Source organism: Mesocricetus auratus, unplaced genomic scaffold (genome assembly GCF_017639785.1).
Source record: "Mesocricetus auratus isolate SY011 unplaced genomic scaffold, BCM_Maur_2.0 Super-Scaffold_100676, whole genome shotgun sequence".
NCBI classification, from domain to species: domain Eukaryota; kingdom Metazoa; phylum Chordata; class Mammalia; order Rodentia; family Cricetidae; genus Mesocricetus; species Mesocricetus auratus.
The window spans coordinates 146,476,591-146,494,470 of record NW_024429266.1 but is presented as its reverse complement, the minus strand read 5'-3'; the positions used below and the strand labels follow the sequence as shown (position 1 = coordinate 146,494,470).

The window sequence follows — 17,880 nt, the reverse complement described above, 5'->3', positions numbered from 1 at the left end:
CTAGAAGGAAAACTCCGACCCAAGGAAGTTAAGTACACTCAAAATAACAAGGGCAATAGATGATCTAACTTAACCAGAAATCAGAAATAGGAGAAAAACCCACACATAAAACCACCACCAAAAACGGATCCAAAGCAAACAAGAATCAACAATCAATGGTCATTAATATCCCTGAATATCAATGGTCTTAACTCACCTATAAAAAGACACAGACTAACAGAATGGATACGAAGACAGAATCCATCCTTCTGTTGCATACAAGAAACACACCTCAATTTCAAAGACAGATGCTACCTCAAGGTTAAGGGTTGGGAAAAGACTTTCCAATCAAATGGATGTAAGAAGCAAGCGGGTATAGTTATCCTAATATCTAACAAAATAGACTTCAAACTAAAATTAATCAAAAGAGATGAAGAAGGTCATTTCATATTTATCATAGGAAAAATCCATCAGGAAGAAGTCTCAATTCTGAACATGTATGCCCCAAATATAAAGACACCCACGTTCATAAAAGAAACACTACTACAACTAAAATCACACATTAAACCCCACACAATTATAGTGGGAGACTTCAACACCCCACTCTCACCACTGGACAGGACCACCAGACAGAAACTTAACAAAGAAACAATGGAACAGAAGTTATCACTTAATTGGGTTTAACAGAAATCTATAGAACATTCCACCCAAACAAAAAAAGAATATACCATCTTCTCAGCACCACATGGAACCTTCTCTAAAATCAACCACATACTTGGCAGTAAAGCAAACCTCAACAGATACAAAAAAATTGGAATAACCCCCTGTATCCTTTCGGACCACCACGGCTTAAAATTAGAATTCAACGTCAACACAAATTGCAGAAACCTCACAAACTCATGGAAATTGAACAATGCTCAGTTGCATCTCCCCCTGAGTAAAGGAAGAAATAAAGACAGAAATAAAAGACTTCCTAGAAATCAATAAAAACGAAGGCACAACATACCCAAACCTTTGGGATACTTTAAAAGCAGTTCTAAGAGGAAAATTCATAGCACTAAGTGACCACATGAAGAAACTGGAGAATTGCCACACTAGAGAATTAACAGAAATTAACCTGAAAGCTCTAGAACAAAAAGAAGCAAACTCACCCAGGAGGAGTAGACACCAGGAAATAATCAAATTGAGAGTTGAAATCCATAAAGTAGAAACAAAGAAAACAATACAAAGAATCAATGAAACAAAGAGTTGCTTCTTTGAGAAAAACAACAAGATAAACAAACCTTTATCAAACCTAACTAAAAGACAGAGAGATAACATGCTAATTAACAAAATCAGAAATGAAAAAGTGGACATAACAACAGACATTGGGGAAATCCAAAGAATCATCAGGTCATACTTTGAAAATCTGTACTCCACTAAATTGGAAAATCTAAAGGAAATGGATGATTTTCTGGGTAGATATCACTTACCACAATTAAATCAAGAAGAGATAAAAAATTTAAACAGATATATATCCCCTAAAGAAATAGAAGCAGCCATAAAAAGTCTTCCAACCAAGAAAAGTCCAGGGCCAGATGGTTTTAGTGCGGAATTCTACCAAAAATTCAAGGAAGAGCTAATACCAATACTCTTCAAATTGTTCCACATAATAGAAGCAGAAGGGTCACTGCCAAATCCTTTATACAAGGCTACAATTACATTAGTAGCCAAACCATACAAAGATACAACCAAGATAGGGAATTACAGACCAATCTATCCTCATGAACACTGATGTAAAAATACTCAATAAAATACTGGCAAATCGAATCCAAGAACACATTAGAAAAATCATACACCATGATCAAGTAGGCTTCATCCCAGGGATGCAGGGATGGTTCATCATATGAAAATCCATCAATGTAATCCACTATATAAACAATCTGAAAAAGAAAAACCCCACATGATCATCTCACTAGATGCTGAAAAAGCCTTTCACAAAATCTAATACCCCTTTATGATGAAGGTCTTGGAGAGATCAGGAATAACAGGAACATACCTAAACATAATAAAAGCTATATACAGCAAACCAACAGCCAGCATCAAACTAAATGGAGAGAAACTAAAGGCAATTCCTGTAAAATCAGGAACAAGACAAGCATGTCCACTCTCTCCATATCTCTTCAATACTGTACTTGAAGTTTTAGCTAGAGCAATAAGACAACAAAAGGAGATCAAGGGGATACAAATTGGAAAGGAAGAAGTCAGTCTTTCAGTATTTGCAGACGATATGATAGTCTACGTAAATGACCCAAAGAATTCTACGAGGAAACTCCTACAGCTGATAAACACCTTAAGCAAAGTGGCAGGATACAAAATTAACTAAAAAAAAAAATCAGTAGCCCTACTATACATAGACAATGAGGTGGCTGAGAAGGAAATCAGAGAAACATCACCCTTTATAATAGCCACAAACACCATAAAATATCTTGGGGTAACTCTAACCAAACAGGTGAAAGAACTTTGAGTCTTTAAAGAAAGACATTAAAGAAGATACCAAAAAATGGAAAGATCTCCCATGCTCTTGGATAGGTAGGATCAATGCAGTAAAAAATGGCAATCTTTCCAAAAGCAATCTACAGATTCAATGCAATCCCTATCAAAAAACAGCATAATTTTTCACTGACCTCGAAAGGACAATCCTCAACTTTATATGGAAAAACAAAAGACCCAGGATAGCCAATAAAGGAACTTCTGGAGGCATCATCATCCCTGACTTCGAGCTCTATTATAGAGCTATAGTCCTGAAAACAGCTTGGTATTGGCACAAAAACAGACAGGTAGGCCAATGGAATCGAATCGAAGACTTTGATATCAACCCACACACCTTTGAACACCTGATCTTTGACAAAGAAGCTAAAACTATACAATGGAAAAAAGAAAGCATTTTCAATTAATGGTGTTTGGCATAACTGGATGCTCACATGTAAAAGACAACAGATAGGTCCATATCTATCACCATGCACAAAGCTTAAGTCCAAATGGATCAAAGACCTCAACATCAATCCAGCCACACTGAATCTCTTAGAGGAGAAAGTGAGATGTACCCTTGAACAAATTGGTACAGGAGACCGCTTCCTGAACATAACACCAGTAGCACAGACACTGAAATCAACAATTAATAAATGGGACCTCCTGAAACTGAGGAGCTTCTGTAAGGCAAAGGACACAGTCAACAAGACAAAACGACAGCCCACAGAATGGGAAAAGATATTTACAAACTCCACATCTGACAGAGGGCTGATCTCCAAAACTTACAAAGAACTCAAGAAGCAAGTCTTCAGAACACCAAAGGATCCAATTTAAAAATGAGGTACAGAACTAAATAGAGAATTCTCAATAGAGGCGTCCAAAATGGCCAGGAGACACTTGAGAAAGTGCTCAACATCTTTAGCTATTAGGAAAATGCAAATCAAAACAACTGTGATATACCATCTCACTACCTTCAGAATGGCTAATATCAAAAACACTAATGACAGTTTATGCTGGAGAGGATGTGGAGAAAGGGGTACAGTCCTCCACTGCTGGTGGGAATGCCAACTTGTGCAGCTACTTTGGAGGCCAGTATGGAGATTCCTCAGAAAAATGGAAATCAGTCTATCACAAGATCCAGCCATTCTAATCTTAGGCATATACCAAAAAGATGTACCCTCACACAATAATGACATCTGCTCAACTATGTTCATAGCAGCATTATTTGTAGTAGTGGGAAGCTGGAAAGAACCTAGATGCCCCTCAACTGAAGAGTGGATAGAGAAAATGTGGTACATTTACACAATGGAGTAGTACTCAGAAGAAAAAAAATGGAATTTTGAAATTTGCAGGCAAAAGGATGGCACTAGAAGAAACCATTCCAAGTGAGGTAACCCAGTCACAAAAAGACAAGCATGGTATATACTCACTCATATATGGATTTTAGACATGGAGCAGGGCATTGCCAGCCCACAATCCCACCGCCAGAAAGTCTGGGGTGCAGGGAGGACCCTAAGAGAGATATGCATGGTAACCCTGAGAAGGGTTAGGGGATGTGATCTCCTAACTGGATTTGCGGGGGGGAGAGCCGGAGGGCAGAAGGAGATGAGAGAAAGAGAGGGAGAAAAGAGGAGAGGAGAGGAGGACATGGGAGAGCAGGAATGTTGAGCCAGGGTAAGAATAGAGGAGAAAAGGATGGGAGATACCATAAAAGAGGGAGCCTGTATAAGTTGGAGCAGAGATCTGACACTAGTGAGATCTTCACAGATCTACAAGAATGACACCGACTGACATTAAGGCTACCTTAAATGCTCTCCCATGATAATGAGAATGATGACTACATAATATGCTATCCTAGAACTCTCATCCAGTGGCTGATGGAGGCAGAGGCAGACACCCAGCTGAACTCCTGGAACCAGTTGCAAAGAGGAGTGATGACCAAAGGAATTAAGATCGGGCTGGTGAAATCCACAGAGGCAGCTGACATAAACAAGGGGGACCACATGGACCCCAGACTGATGACTGAGAGGCCAGCATGGGACTGATCCAGACATCCCTTCCACCGAACCTGGCAGTCTGTGGGACCTTATAGAGTAGAGCAGTATTTATTCCTGGCATACAGAAGGACTCTGGGAACCCATACCACGTGGAGGGATGCTCTCTCAGCCTGGACACATGAGGAAGAACCTATGCCCTTCCTGGGATGATGTGACAGACTCTGAAAATCCCTCATGGAAGCCCTTGCCCATGGGAGGAGGGGAGGGAGAGGGAACTGAATGTGATATGCGTAAAAAATTAAATAAAAAAATATGGAAAAAAAGAAATTAATTGGGGCTGGGAAAGTAGGGGCACACACCTTTAATTCCAGCACTTGGGGGGCAGAGGCAAGCAGATCTCTGTAAGTTCGAGGCCACCCTGGTATATAAAGGAAGTTCCAGGATAGCCTGAAACTCTGTTACACAGAGAAACCCTGTCTTGAAAAACAAGCAAACAAACAACAACAAAAAAATAAATTAAATGGGTTTCCTCCAAATACCCCGTGCTGTGCACGCAGAAGGAAAGAATACACTACTCATGTAAATACTGCCTCTAGTTATCTCTACTTGGTGTAGCACTGGAAGATGGGAGCCTTAGGTTTCTATTCAAGAATCAGTGTTGTAACATTGTCCACAGTTACACAGTCAAGTAAGAGCTTTGAAAATAGGTTGGTGAACACTTCACAGTTTTACTTGCTATATTAACAGGGTTCTGTAGAGGAACAGAACTGATGTAGGTGTGTGTGTGTGTGATTTATTAGGGTGGCTTAAAGGCCGTGGCCCAGCTAGTCCAACAAGGGTTGTCTACCAATGGAAAGTCCAAGAATCCAGTAGCTGTTCAGTCCACAAGGCTCATCTCAGCTTCAGCGGGGCTGCAATGTATACTGGAATCCTGAAAAAAAATGGCTCTAATACCAGTGAAGAAATGAACTTACTAGCAAGATGCAGGAAAAGGAGGCAAAGAGCAAGAACTTCCTTCTTCCATGTTCTTTACATAGTCTGCCACCAGATGGTGTGGCCCAGATTTAAAGTAAACAAATAGTCCCACCTCAAAAGATTTGGATTTAGGGTAGATCATCCCACTTCAAATGATTTAATTAAGGTAAATCCCTCACAAGTGTCCCAGACATTTGGGTTTTAGTTAATTCCATTTGTAACAAGTTGACAACAAAGAATAGTCATCATACTCGCAAGAGCCATACTCAAGATAATCTCTCTGGTTTAAAAAATAAATATATTTAAATTTTTTTTTTTTTGGTTTTTACGAGACAGGGTTTCTCTGTATTGTTTGGAGGCTATCGGTCCAGCCTGGCTTCGAACTCACAGAGATCTGCCTGCCTCTGCCTCCCGAGTGCTGGGATTAAAGGCGTGCGCCACCACCGCCCGGCTAATATATTTAACTTTTGTCTTCAGTGATAACAGAATGACTATGAAGCCAAGGATGATCTAAAACTTCTGATTCTCCTTTCTCTACTTTCTGAGTGCTAGGATTACAGGCATGTGCTACCAAGTTCAGTTTATGCAGTGTTAAGTGAGGGGACCCAGGGTTTTGTGCATGCTGGTCAAGTGCTCTACATGCTCAGCCCCAATGATACCATCTTTATCCTGTGGCTCTTCCAGTCAAAAGGGATGCACCTCATGGGCTCCTAAGCATCATTTATGTGGACACACAATTTCAACAGTACCACAATGACACTTTCCTTTGGTGGGTGTCTACAGTTGCCACATGCAGGGTGTGTTGCTCTTGTCAGCAATTATTGTTTGCTACCAAACTCCTTCCCAGTCCTTCCTGGTGGGTTGACAGATTTTTTTAGAGTGGGTGTATAACCAACATTTAGACATCATCTAAAACTGTAGGAGGGCATGACCTCTGCCCTCAAGGATTCTCCAGTTTAGTCAGATCCACATATTTAAGTCAGTCAAAACAAACATTGGGGGGTTATTATCAGCATCCCATCAAAGCCAACGAAAATGAAGAAGTTAGTGTGAAGTAAGAAAAATATTGCCACTGAGAGGTGCTAAGGAAGAGCAGTAGACTATGACCACCGTTTGTGCATGTAGTTCCCAGCACCATGCCCAACACCACAGCCAATGAATATTTATAGAAATGATTTTCCCCTCTCCTGATTTGCCTTCTATTTCCAAGCTAGGGGACCAGGTGTTTTCTAGGACACCTTCCTTTCCCAAAGGACCCCTGAATCATTACAATTTCCATAAGGTTGTACAGTTTTCTGGCAGCCATCCCAGAGGGGGCTATGTCTCATCTAGCAAGTGAGTATGCTCTACTTCTCTGGGGACAGTGCCCATGGGAGTGTAACTTGCACTTCTAATGAGATTTTTGACATAGTGTGTGTGGGGGAATCTATGCCCTCCATGGTGAGGACAACCATGCACTCATTGTCCCTTCATCCTCAGCAATGCACACATAACACCCCAAAGGGGGTTTGGGGATTCTGGTGACCAGGGAACAACTTTACTTGATAAAGACATTTCCATTGACATATTTTCACTCAGCTTTTGCTCCAGGGTATTGACTAGGATGAGCTCAGCATGTATGAAGAAGATGACAGATAGCCCTTCCTGCCCTTTGCAGACTGTCACAGATTTCCTGGCCAGTGCTGACCCAGGAAAATATTAGCAGCTTTATCCCGTTTCCTTTCCACCTTAAATGCACCCCATCTGCATCAACTGCCAGGCACCTGTGGTCTCCAAATCCCATTTCTTAATAGACCATTTTATCTGTCCCATGTAGACAGGTGATATTGGAAAAAGTCATATATTGCTGGGCTAAATTTCTCCAATAAAATGAGGTTCAGGGGCTAATTGATTTCCAAGGGCCCCTTTCTAGGTCTGAAACTTAATCTCTCCATGTGCCATATTCTCCAATGAGACAAAAGCAGGAAAGAAGAGCCTTTCTCCTCTGCTGGGGCTGTACTATCCAGGAAAAGAAGTCTGCCATGTTCTCAGTGCCACCATTTCTTCATATATATATTTAAACATCTGCCACCAAACAAATGCATACAGTATTGTTCAGTACAAAGACAACTCAGTCACAAAGACACAGTTCCTCAGATGGGCATTCTGTTGTCCCTGCTCTAGGCTGGGCTTTGCAGAGATGTTCCAGAAGGCCCATGCATTGTGAGGTCAGTAGAGGTGACCTAAGGAATATTATTAACTTTTATCATGTGTCTCCCCACTTCCTGCTGTCAATCTGGTAGGTAGCTAGCTAGGTAGCTTAAACTTCAATTACTGTGAACCCAGTGATACCTGGGCTAATCTCAGAGGTGAGTGTTAGTTTGGTTTCTGTGCTGCTTTGGTCTGGATTTCTGTCACTTAGTGTTAGCCTTACCTGTTTCACATTTTATCCCAGTGATTCTCCATGGTGGACTTTTTCCAGCCTCAGAGTCTCTAGGTCTCATTGCCCTAATGAGCTGACAGGCATGTAGAAAATCCCTCAGGTATGGTGAAGTGGAAAAAAAAGCAGATCCACTGCCCTTGGCATATGCTCAGTGCATCTCCCTTTGGCTCTAGGATGCTGTGTGAAAATGAGTGCTGTTTCAAAGATGGCTAGCAGGTACCAGCTTACTTGGTACTGCTTTCTATAACAAGATGGCATCTTTGTCCTCAGGGGCCTGAAATGTAGACAGAAGTAACAACTGTGTTCTCAAGGATGCAATGGGATCTATCAGCTACCACTGATCAGTTCTCAATTCTTTCTGGAGTTTCAGGTTTAGAAACAGGGCAGACTGTTTTATAACTTGAAAGAGTTTGCTTTAATTAGTAACATATCATAGAGATAAAATTGCATTTCCAACACACACAGGAACAGAATACCCCTAGAAAATAAGAGCCCTATAAAACAGGACTTAGAATTGCTAAGGAAGGATAAAAGAACAGCAATAAAAAATTAAATGTCAATATCAAGCATATTAACTGAACTGAAAATCCCTGTGTGGGTAATAAAACACCTCCAACTTAATAATAATCAAAATGCACTTGACTAAGGTAATGATGGGAAACAGGCCAAGAATCTGCATCTCATCTCCCTCCAGGTTTCCCCTTACAACTCTCATCTTACTCCAGAGAAGCAGAGCCTTTTGGGAATGTCTGGAGGATGACAGTGCCATGCTCTCCACCTCTGCTGTAAAGTGAGCAAACAGAGGAGTGTGCTGAGTACAGCATCCGATGCTCTAGATAAAGACAGTGTGTTTAAGGTAGGGGTTGTAGCCAGGCTGCTCTCCAACCCACTGTGTTGCTCCTGTTTCAGTCTCACAGGTACTGGAGTTACAGGTCTACACCACCACAGTGGCTACAAAGCTGTTCTTACTAGAATAGTTCAAGAGGAGAGACCTCACTCTGTTAAGTTGGTCTGCTCTGCACGTGTAACATGTACACACACACACACACACACACTATATATATATTTTTAAATAAAAAAACTCAATGTTTTAAGTACTTTTATGGAAAGTCCTGGAAAGCCATGAATGAGCTTTTCATGAGTATACCACTGGGTGACACTGGGTGGCTCCCTCCTGGCAGGGCTGTGTCCCTCTGAAAGCTCTTTGGGAGAAGCTGTATGAGGGCCCCAGTACTCCCTGCTGGTGGGCTCATGACCCAGGCTCTGCTGCTGTGGACATATTGCCTCTGCCTTTTCTTTGTATCTCAAGATTCCTCAGCTTCCTTCTAAGGACCAGATTCAAGGCCCATTGGATAACATAGGAAAACTGTTCTTCTCCAGATCTTTGATTCTACACAAAGTGCTATTTATAGATTTGGGAAATCAGAATGTGGACATAGTTTTTTTGTTGCCACCACCACAGCTAAATACCACAAAACATGGTAACAAATGATAAAAGAAAAATCTATATATTGTATCACCACAAAATCAACCCCAAACATATCCTATACCTAGATCTAACACCTCTACCTATAAAACTTCACAAACCAACAGGAGAAAACCCTTTGGGCTTGGATTATATAAGGATTCTAAAGAATAATAACAGCCCATAATTCACAGAAAAGGAAAATGGAAAGTCACAGAAGAGGAGAATCAATGCACTTCATACAAATGACAGAGGATTTGCATGTAGCATATAATAAAAACTTTTAAAACCCAATGAAAAGAAAACAGCCCAACTTAAAACAAATCATTATCACTATGTGTGTTTTATTGCATTTATGTCACTGGTTCATTGAGAAATGCAAACTAAAGGTTCCACTCACATTTATCAGAATTGCCTGTTTGAAAACAACAAAACAAAATTAGTCTATCCATTCTGGAAATCAGTCTAGCAGTATTCCCTTTAGCTTAGCGTACAACTAGGGATCCCATACCTAGATATTCATATAAGCTAAGTGAAAACACACTCATGAACCTTGTTAGTTAATGTAAAAACTGAAACATCTCAGACATTCTTTAGCTAGAGAATGTATAAAAACCATGTAAGACCACTAATGGAATACTATCCAGCAGTAAGAAGGATGAACCATAGATCATGCTGCAATATGCATGAATCTCGAGTATATCAAGTAAAATCAAAGAAGCCAGGTTCAAAATAATTTATATTTTATGATTCAATTTATAGAACCTAGAAAATGGACAAGTATAGGGAAAGGAAACTGATTTCAGTGATTGGGAGTAGAAAAGTTGGTTGACTACAAACTAGATAAAGAGAGTATAACATGTTTATATATGGGTAAGTATACCTGTCAGAGTTGCATACTACAAAGTGTGCATTTAGAGAAAGGTCACCTTTGCCTTTATAAGAGCCCCTTGCTCACCAACACCCTCCCTACTCATTCACACTCTGCTTCTTGTGCCAGGCCATCTTTTAGCAGTGACACTGCCTTACCCTTGATTTTACTTTTTGAATATATAATTCCTAAAAGGATTACCCCCAAATAAGAATTATGCAGCACAGTACTGAACAAATGTCTCATTTTTAAGAGGTAAGAAATGAATGCTAAAAACTTAAATAGCCAGATCACATAGTCTGACTGATGCTCCTGACACAGTGATTTCATTTTTTCCTGATGAACTGAATTTTCTAAGATACTATTAAGGCCTCTATAGTCCAAAACAATCACAGGAGATTTATTTACAATAACTCAAGTCTCCAAACTCAGTAACAAGAAGGCTAATGTAATTTATAAGACAGTTGTGACAACTTCACCACACCTGTAAAGAGCTCAGTCATGAGGATATAATGTGAAGAAACACCAGAATATTTATAGTAATATCTATGGTAAGTATGGCCATGTGATCTTCATTTTGAATTGTTGCTTTTGTGTTTTCTAATTTTTAATTAAGCATACATTCATTTTTAAAAAGAGAACAATATTTTTGTGGGGGGTTCAAGACAGATTTTTCTCTGTGTAACAGCCCTGACTATCCTAGAACTTTGTACACCAGACTGGCCTTGAATTCACAGAGATCTGCCTGCTTCTGTCTCCAGAGTTCTGGGACTAAAGGTGTGCACCACCATGCCTGGCATTGAGAAGAGTAATTTTAACTAGAGTCTAGTTTTACAGTTGTGTAAAGAATGTGAAGTTAAATAAGGAGTGATCCCACTTTTAATAAGCAAGTACTGTTGCAGCTACTCCTATCCCTGGGCAGAAACTGAGCTTCTTCCTGATAAAAAATTGTTAGCTGAGAAGCAAACACAAAAGTATAGGCAGCCAGGAGGATGGGCTACATTCGGGAACTCATTTCACTGAAATTCACCTAACTCTCTTTTTATCAAATTACTGCATGGGGAACCTGGTGGCAATTTAACATTGTATCCAAGATGATATCTGGAATCAATTTATTTTTTTTTAACGAGACAGTATTGTTTTGGAGGCTGTCGGTCCAGCCTGGCCTTGAACTCACAGAGATCCGCCTGCCTCTGCCACCCGAATGCTGGGATTAAAGGCGTGTGCCACCACCACCCGGCATCAATTTACTTTATAAGAAAAAAGCCTTTAAGGCTCAAGGAAGACAACCTGAGCAAGACAGACCATTGTCCAACCTAAAGCAGGGGACAATATTCAGTTCTCTAGTACTAACTCACTTTACCCTTCTCTCCTGTGTCTTATGCATTCTAATATGTAAAATAAACAATGGTTTCAAACTAAATTGTTTGACATTCAGTGGGGATATCCCATGTTCATTTGAAAATAAGCATCGAACAATCCACATCAAATTAGCTTTCTCATCACCTAGAACAATATTCTCTCAGACACCTATGCTAATTCTGATACCTGCCTCCACGTTGCTCACATCATAAGGCAATGGAGTCTCCTTTATCTTGTCAAGCATGACATCTCCATTCTAATTCCTTCTCCCTGCACAGTCTCATTGCTCACCAGTTACTAGGACATTTATGAATGGGTGCATTGCTTGCCTGTTTTCCTGCCTGACCTGGACTCACCGGGATGCTAGGAATCTTGGTCTCTGAAATGCCTGGCACACAGTGAACACTAACTGAATATCTGCTAAGTGAGTCTTTAGCTACAATTCACTTTGGAATCACCCAGAGGCAAGGAGCTAACTTCTGAATGGTCGCTATGGACAACTTATGGTTTAGAATAAGAAGACATTAAAACTTAACAGACATGCCTACCTGACAAGCACAAACACTGTTGTTGAACTATTTTTATGTTTTTCTCTTTGCTTTGGGAAAAATCTTTCTGATTAAGCATATAGGTAAAAGGGCCAAGCTCAGTAAAGACAAGGGACACAAAGTAAAGCTCCAGCAGAACTGAGATGTAGTCACAGAACTCGAGAGGGACAGCACAGATTCACAGTAGCCTAAGTGATTCACTAAAACAGTCAATGAGGATGAAGACTCCTCCCAATATGTGCTGTTTGCAATCCCCTATGGCTCAGGTCTGCTCTTCCAAGTCCTAGGATAGTGAGTCCTGTGAGATATAGGGACTACTAGGGGCCACAGCAGAAAAATAACCAGATTGAAGTTCTGAAGTGTGTGTGTGTGTGTGTGTGTGTGTGTGTGTGTGTAAGAGAGAGAGACAGAGAGAGAGAGAGAGACAGAGACAGAGAGAGAGAGAGACAGACAGACAGACAGACAGACAGAGAGACAGAGACAAAGATAGATGCTAAACTATGTTGATAAACACTTGCACCTGCTGGAGGAAGCACAGCTGGGGAAGAGCTTACCCAGCCAGTCACAGGTCCAGAGGTTGTTAGAGGCTAAGGAGATAGCTTAGTCAGTAAAGTACTTGTTACATAAGCACGAGGATCTGAGTTTGAGCCCCAGTACGCACCTAAAAAATCTTGGATTGGTTGCATATGCTTCTAATCCCAGAATGGAGAAGGCAGAGACAAGTGGATCCCTGAGTCATGCTAGCCTAGGTGAGTTAGTAAGCCCCGGGTTCAGGGAGAGCTGTGCCTCAAAAAGTAATGTGGAGAGTGATTAAGGTATACACCTCTCTCCTCCACATGAACACACACACACACACACACACACACACACACACACACACACACACATTCCTATTTTCAGTCTAAAAACTTCATTGCATTGCATATTTGAGAGTCACTGTGTTTCCTTATGTATAATCTCCAAAGGGAACAGAAGACCTGGGTCAGAAAGAAGCTGAGGTAGTTACCAAGGAGAAAGCGCACAGTTGTTCTTCCTGAGATACATGGGGGCTTTATAATTGGGTCCTTATGAGGCACTGGTACCTCTCTCAGGAAATATCAACACTAGCCTGTGTGAGGCAGGCCATACAGCTAGCTAGGCTGCATGGGGGAATGCTCCCCAAAATGCACAGAGTGTGCAACACTCAAATCCCAGCACTCCAAATAACAGTAACTACTTTCAACCCTAACCACGTAAAGCCAAGCCTCTTGCAGAGATCTCATATCTTCACTAACTGAAACAGTATGGGGAGGCTGACGAATAAGACTGTATGAGAGGGGACCCAGACTCACAGCACAGCACTCTGTCTTCAGTGACTACAAGGTCTGTCATGAGGCCTCAGTTCTTAAAATGAATGTCAACATCTATGTTCAGTGGCTCTGAGGTTCTGATGGGAATATGTGTGTTGTACCTTTCCTTTATCCCACCCCAAATACATCTATCTGTCCCCAATATCAGGCTTTAATTTACTAAGAGAGTTGAAAGTACTCAAAAGATCCCTAATAACATTTAGGGACCTACTTAAAGAATGACGTGGAAATAACAACAACAACAACACACACACACACACACACACACACACACACACACACACACACACACACACACACCCTCTTTTGTGATGGGCTCAAAACACTGAAGACTTCGGGAAAGTGAGCCAAACAACAGCTTATGAGTGTAGTTTATAGGAGATAAAGATCTGAACCATCCCTTTGTGGTCACAGATTATGAAACAGCCCCAGAAACCCCCCTCCATGCTACGCATTTCCTACACAGGACAGACTGCTAGCAGAGCACACCAGGAGGGCTGGCCTCCCTGATTACCCGTTAAGGTTTTCTCCAAAGCATCCCAGCATAGTTTACAATTTAATTTCTGTCTTTGTAACTCGTAGCTCTTCTGTATATCTCATCTAGTGAACAAGCTTTTTTGAATTAGCGCGGTGTTTGGAAGAAGAACATGTGTTTCTGTTTTATTATTAAATACACTTACAAAGAGAGAAAATGTTCTTAAACCTGGCGGCAATCTGTTTTTTGTTTGTTGGTTTTTTTGTTTTCTTTTTTTTTTTAAACCAAGAATCCTGGCAGACATCAGGAGGACACAGAACCCTGAATGCAATTGGGTGGATTGGAACACCCTGAGATCTGGGGTGAAGAGCAATCCTAGTGCTCAGGAATTCAGATTGGCTCCATCTGAGCAGCTTGAGGCAAATGCACTGCTCAGGCTTTCCCCAGCCATTTGGTGGACTTGGCACCTAGTGAGCAGGATATTCTGGAATGCACACCATTCCAATCACCACAGTGGTCTTCTATTTCAAGACTTTGTTTATAAACATAGCCACTTTCTGGGGTGAATTCCTCTACTTTTTTGGTTTGTTTAAGCTCAAAATCTTTTCCAAGAACAAGAGCCTAAAATAAAGACTTTTAAGATTAATGCCTAGAAATATGCATTAAAACAATAAAAAGTATCAGTAATATATGTTGTATAAACATCTACTCTGCGTTTACCTGTAACCAAGGAAAAGGACTTGACAGCACCTAGAAGGTATGCTGTTTTACATGTGAGAATTAGCAAATTAATTAAAAGTAGTCTCCAGGGCTGGAAAACAGTACATCCTGAAAGGCCAACAGTGATGTAGCAAGACAGTTATTATAATCATATAAACCAGGCACTCTCTTGGCATAGGATTCCACCCATGGAAATCCACCTGAAGAGAATCAACTACTAGACCAGAAAAATCTGCATAAAGATACATGGGGCAGAATTTCCAGGACTGAAAGGACACAGCATAAAATCAGAAACAAGCTGAAAAATGGACCTCACATGGGTCCATCTCCTTTAATGGGGAGGAATGCATATGATAATTCTCTTACAGGAAGAAACAAAGACACATATAGTCTGAAAAAGTACACTGAAAATTACCATCTTCTTTTCTTCTAATAAAGGCTTTATTTTATGTGTAAGTAATATTTGAAAGGATATGCTTTTATGTCCATTAAAGAGAGGCATAAGAGTAGGACATGGTGTTATACTCCTGCAAATCCAGCACAAGGGAGATTGGAAGAGGAGAGTTCCTGGGCTTCATAGCGAGACTCTGTCAACACAACACAACATAACCAACCCTCACAAATAAATTGATGAATAAAATTTAAAAACATATATATATATATATATATATATATATATATATATATATATAAACTTGAAGGAAGCCTAGGAAGAGAATTCAGTTGATAAGTTATTGACCTGACAATAATTTACTGCAAAACAAATTTGTGAGCCTGAGTTCAGTCTTCAGAACTGGGGTTCAAAAAAGCTGAATGTTGTGGTACATGCTTGTAATTCTAGTGAAGAAGGAAGAGACGAGCTGATCCTGGGGTAGGAGGCTAGCCAGCCCAACTTTGGTCAGTTACAGGCCAGGCTGGGGACCTAGCTTAGTAGTTGAGTACTTGTTTTGCACGTGCAAGGCTGAATTCCATCTTCAGAACCAGCACAGAAAACAAAACAGTATGCAAAACACTGGGCTCCATGCACAGGTCAGTCTATTACCTCAGTGTTTGGGAAGCAGAGAGAACAGGAGTTTAAGGTTATCTCCGGCTACATAAAATTACAACAAAACACCTCAACTGAGTTAATATTTATTGAATACTTTATATGCCAGATATAAGGCTGTCCTTTGAAAACATTTTTCTTTGGTTTTTAAAAGCCATTTTCAGAATCGCCAGCATGGAAACTTCATTTGTCACTTCTGGAAGGCAGGTGGTACCTAAGGCAGCAAAGGGATGAGGTGGTGACTCACAGGTGTCTGTGTAGAGACAGGATTCAAGAGCCAAGCCTAAGTGAGAAGGCATCCAGAAAACAGAGTTCTTGGATCAGGAAGGAAAAGGAAACCCGCTTTCACAGCATACTACATATACTGTTCTATATTCCACTCTCTGACATTATTTAATTTAATAACTGTGTAAAACACTTCATAGCACTCTATCACAAATCTATAAATACTGGTGTGTATACACAAGCATGTAAATTTGCAAGACTGAATGCTGGAGGGATTCCTGGAAAGAGGTGCACATTATACTCGTTTCTTAGAAGCTACAGCCACAGTACTGTATGTAACAGGCATCCTAGGAAACATGGTGAGCTAGCAACATCTCAGAGAATAAAAATAGGATATAGAAGCACCAACGTAACAGGAACTGAGGGGAAAGGAATTTTTTAAAAAGCAGTCAAACAGAGAGCAGACAAAGCAGGTATGATAAGGTACAATGTGGCATTTTGTACTGCACTATGAAACAGGAAAAGAGAACCAGTGGACAAAGTGCTGACATTAAGATGAAGCCTCCTTGAACAGTAGTGTCTCAGTGTTAGTTTTATAGCTGTGGCAAATGTAGCTACCATGACACAAATGCTTAGGGGAAGTGCACAGGACATGTGTACTATCTCTATAGCATTTCTGTAAATCTAAAATTATTCCCAAAAATTTATATCAGAAAAAATTTGAGAGGAGGGAGGGAAGAGGGAGGGGAGGGAAGAGTAATAAGGGAAGTCCTGCTCTGCAGGAGAAGAAGCCAGCATGCTGGGGCACTGGGCTGGGGTGGGAGTGGGTGGAGAAGATGGTTCTGCCCACGCAGGAACTACAGGCAGTTTGTTGTTGCTGAAGAATAAAGCCGCATCTATGTGCAGGCTCTTTTTTTCACCTCATGTCCCTTAAAAAATCTCAACCAAGATTTCCTCAGGTTGTCATATTTTGATGCTCATGACTAACTAGGTCAAAATAGTGTCACTGAACACTGTCACTCCAGCAGCACCTGGGAAGTGACTATCTTCATTCAGCAAGTCAGCAGATCTGGTATTTGAGAATTGGTTTGGGAAGCATGTGAATAGCCAAGAGGTGGTGATTACATGTAAGTCTGACATCACTGTCAATCAGTTAAATAACATTAAAAGCAAAAACCAATGCTTTAAGAGAACTGGCAATGTTTTCTGTTCTTAAACTAGAAGCAGAATATCTACATGTTTATCAAATAAATAGGAAGCAATGAAACTGACAATCACTATTCAAAGTCAAAAGACTAGAAAGAAAAGGTACAGACTTTGATATGTATTTTGAAGAAGTCTATGTCAGGCCACAATACCCTAGAAATATAGCTGTATCCTACGTTCTCATATTTGTAATGCTTTAAAAACTAAAGCCTGAAAACAGGAGACAAGAAGACATAGAAAAATAAAAGTCACAGCAAATTACACAAGTAAAATGTTAGAAATTAAAAAAAACTATGATAGTAATGGTTATTATGAATTATTCAGTGAGTAAAGGTCTTTGAATTCAGTGACAAACAGAACTATATGCTGCTTTAGAAAAAAACCAAATATAAGCATGGAGTCAAGAAGGTTCAGTATCAAGCAATGGAGAAAGACAATAACACACAAAAAGAGGGAAAGTTAGTTCACATAGACTATGACACAAAAAGAATTATTAGAAATAAAACGATCAGTACACATTAATAACAGAATAATTTGCTGAGAAGTAAAACTTCTAAACTTTTACACTCTTTTTTTTTTTTTTGTATTTACGAGACAGGGTTTCTCTGTATTGTTTTGGAGGCTGTCAGTCCAACCCGGCCTCGAACTCACAGAGATCCGCCTGCCTCTGCCTCCCGAGTGCTGGGATTAAAGGCATGCACCACCACCACCGCCTGGCAACTTTTACACT

At 40.4% G+C, this 17,880-nt stretch overlaps 1 protein-coding gene across 4 annotated transcripts in view; it reads right to left on the bottom strand.

Moving 5' to 3' along the window:
- Positions 1-17,880, bottom strand: part of Exoc6b (exocyst complex component 6B) — a 437,176-nt gene that overhangs the window by 32,318 nt on the left and 386,978 nt on the right. The gene's annotated exons all lie outside the window — the stretch shown is intronic.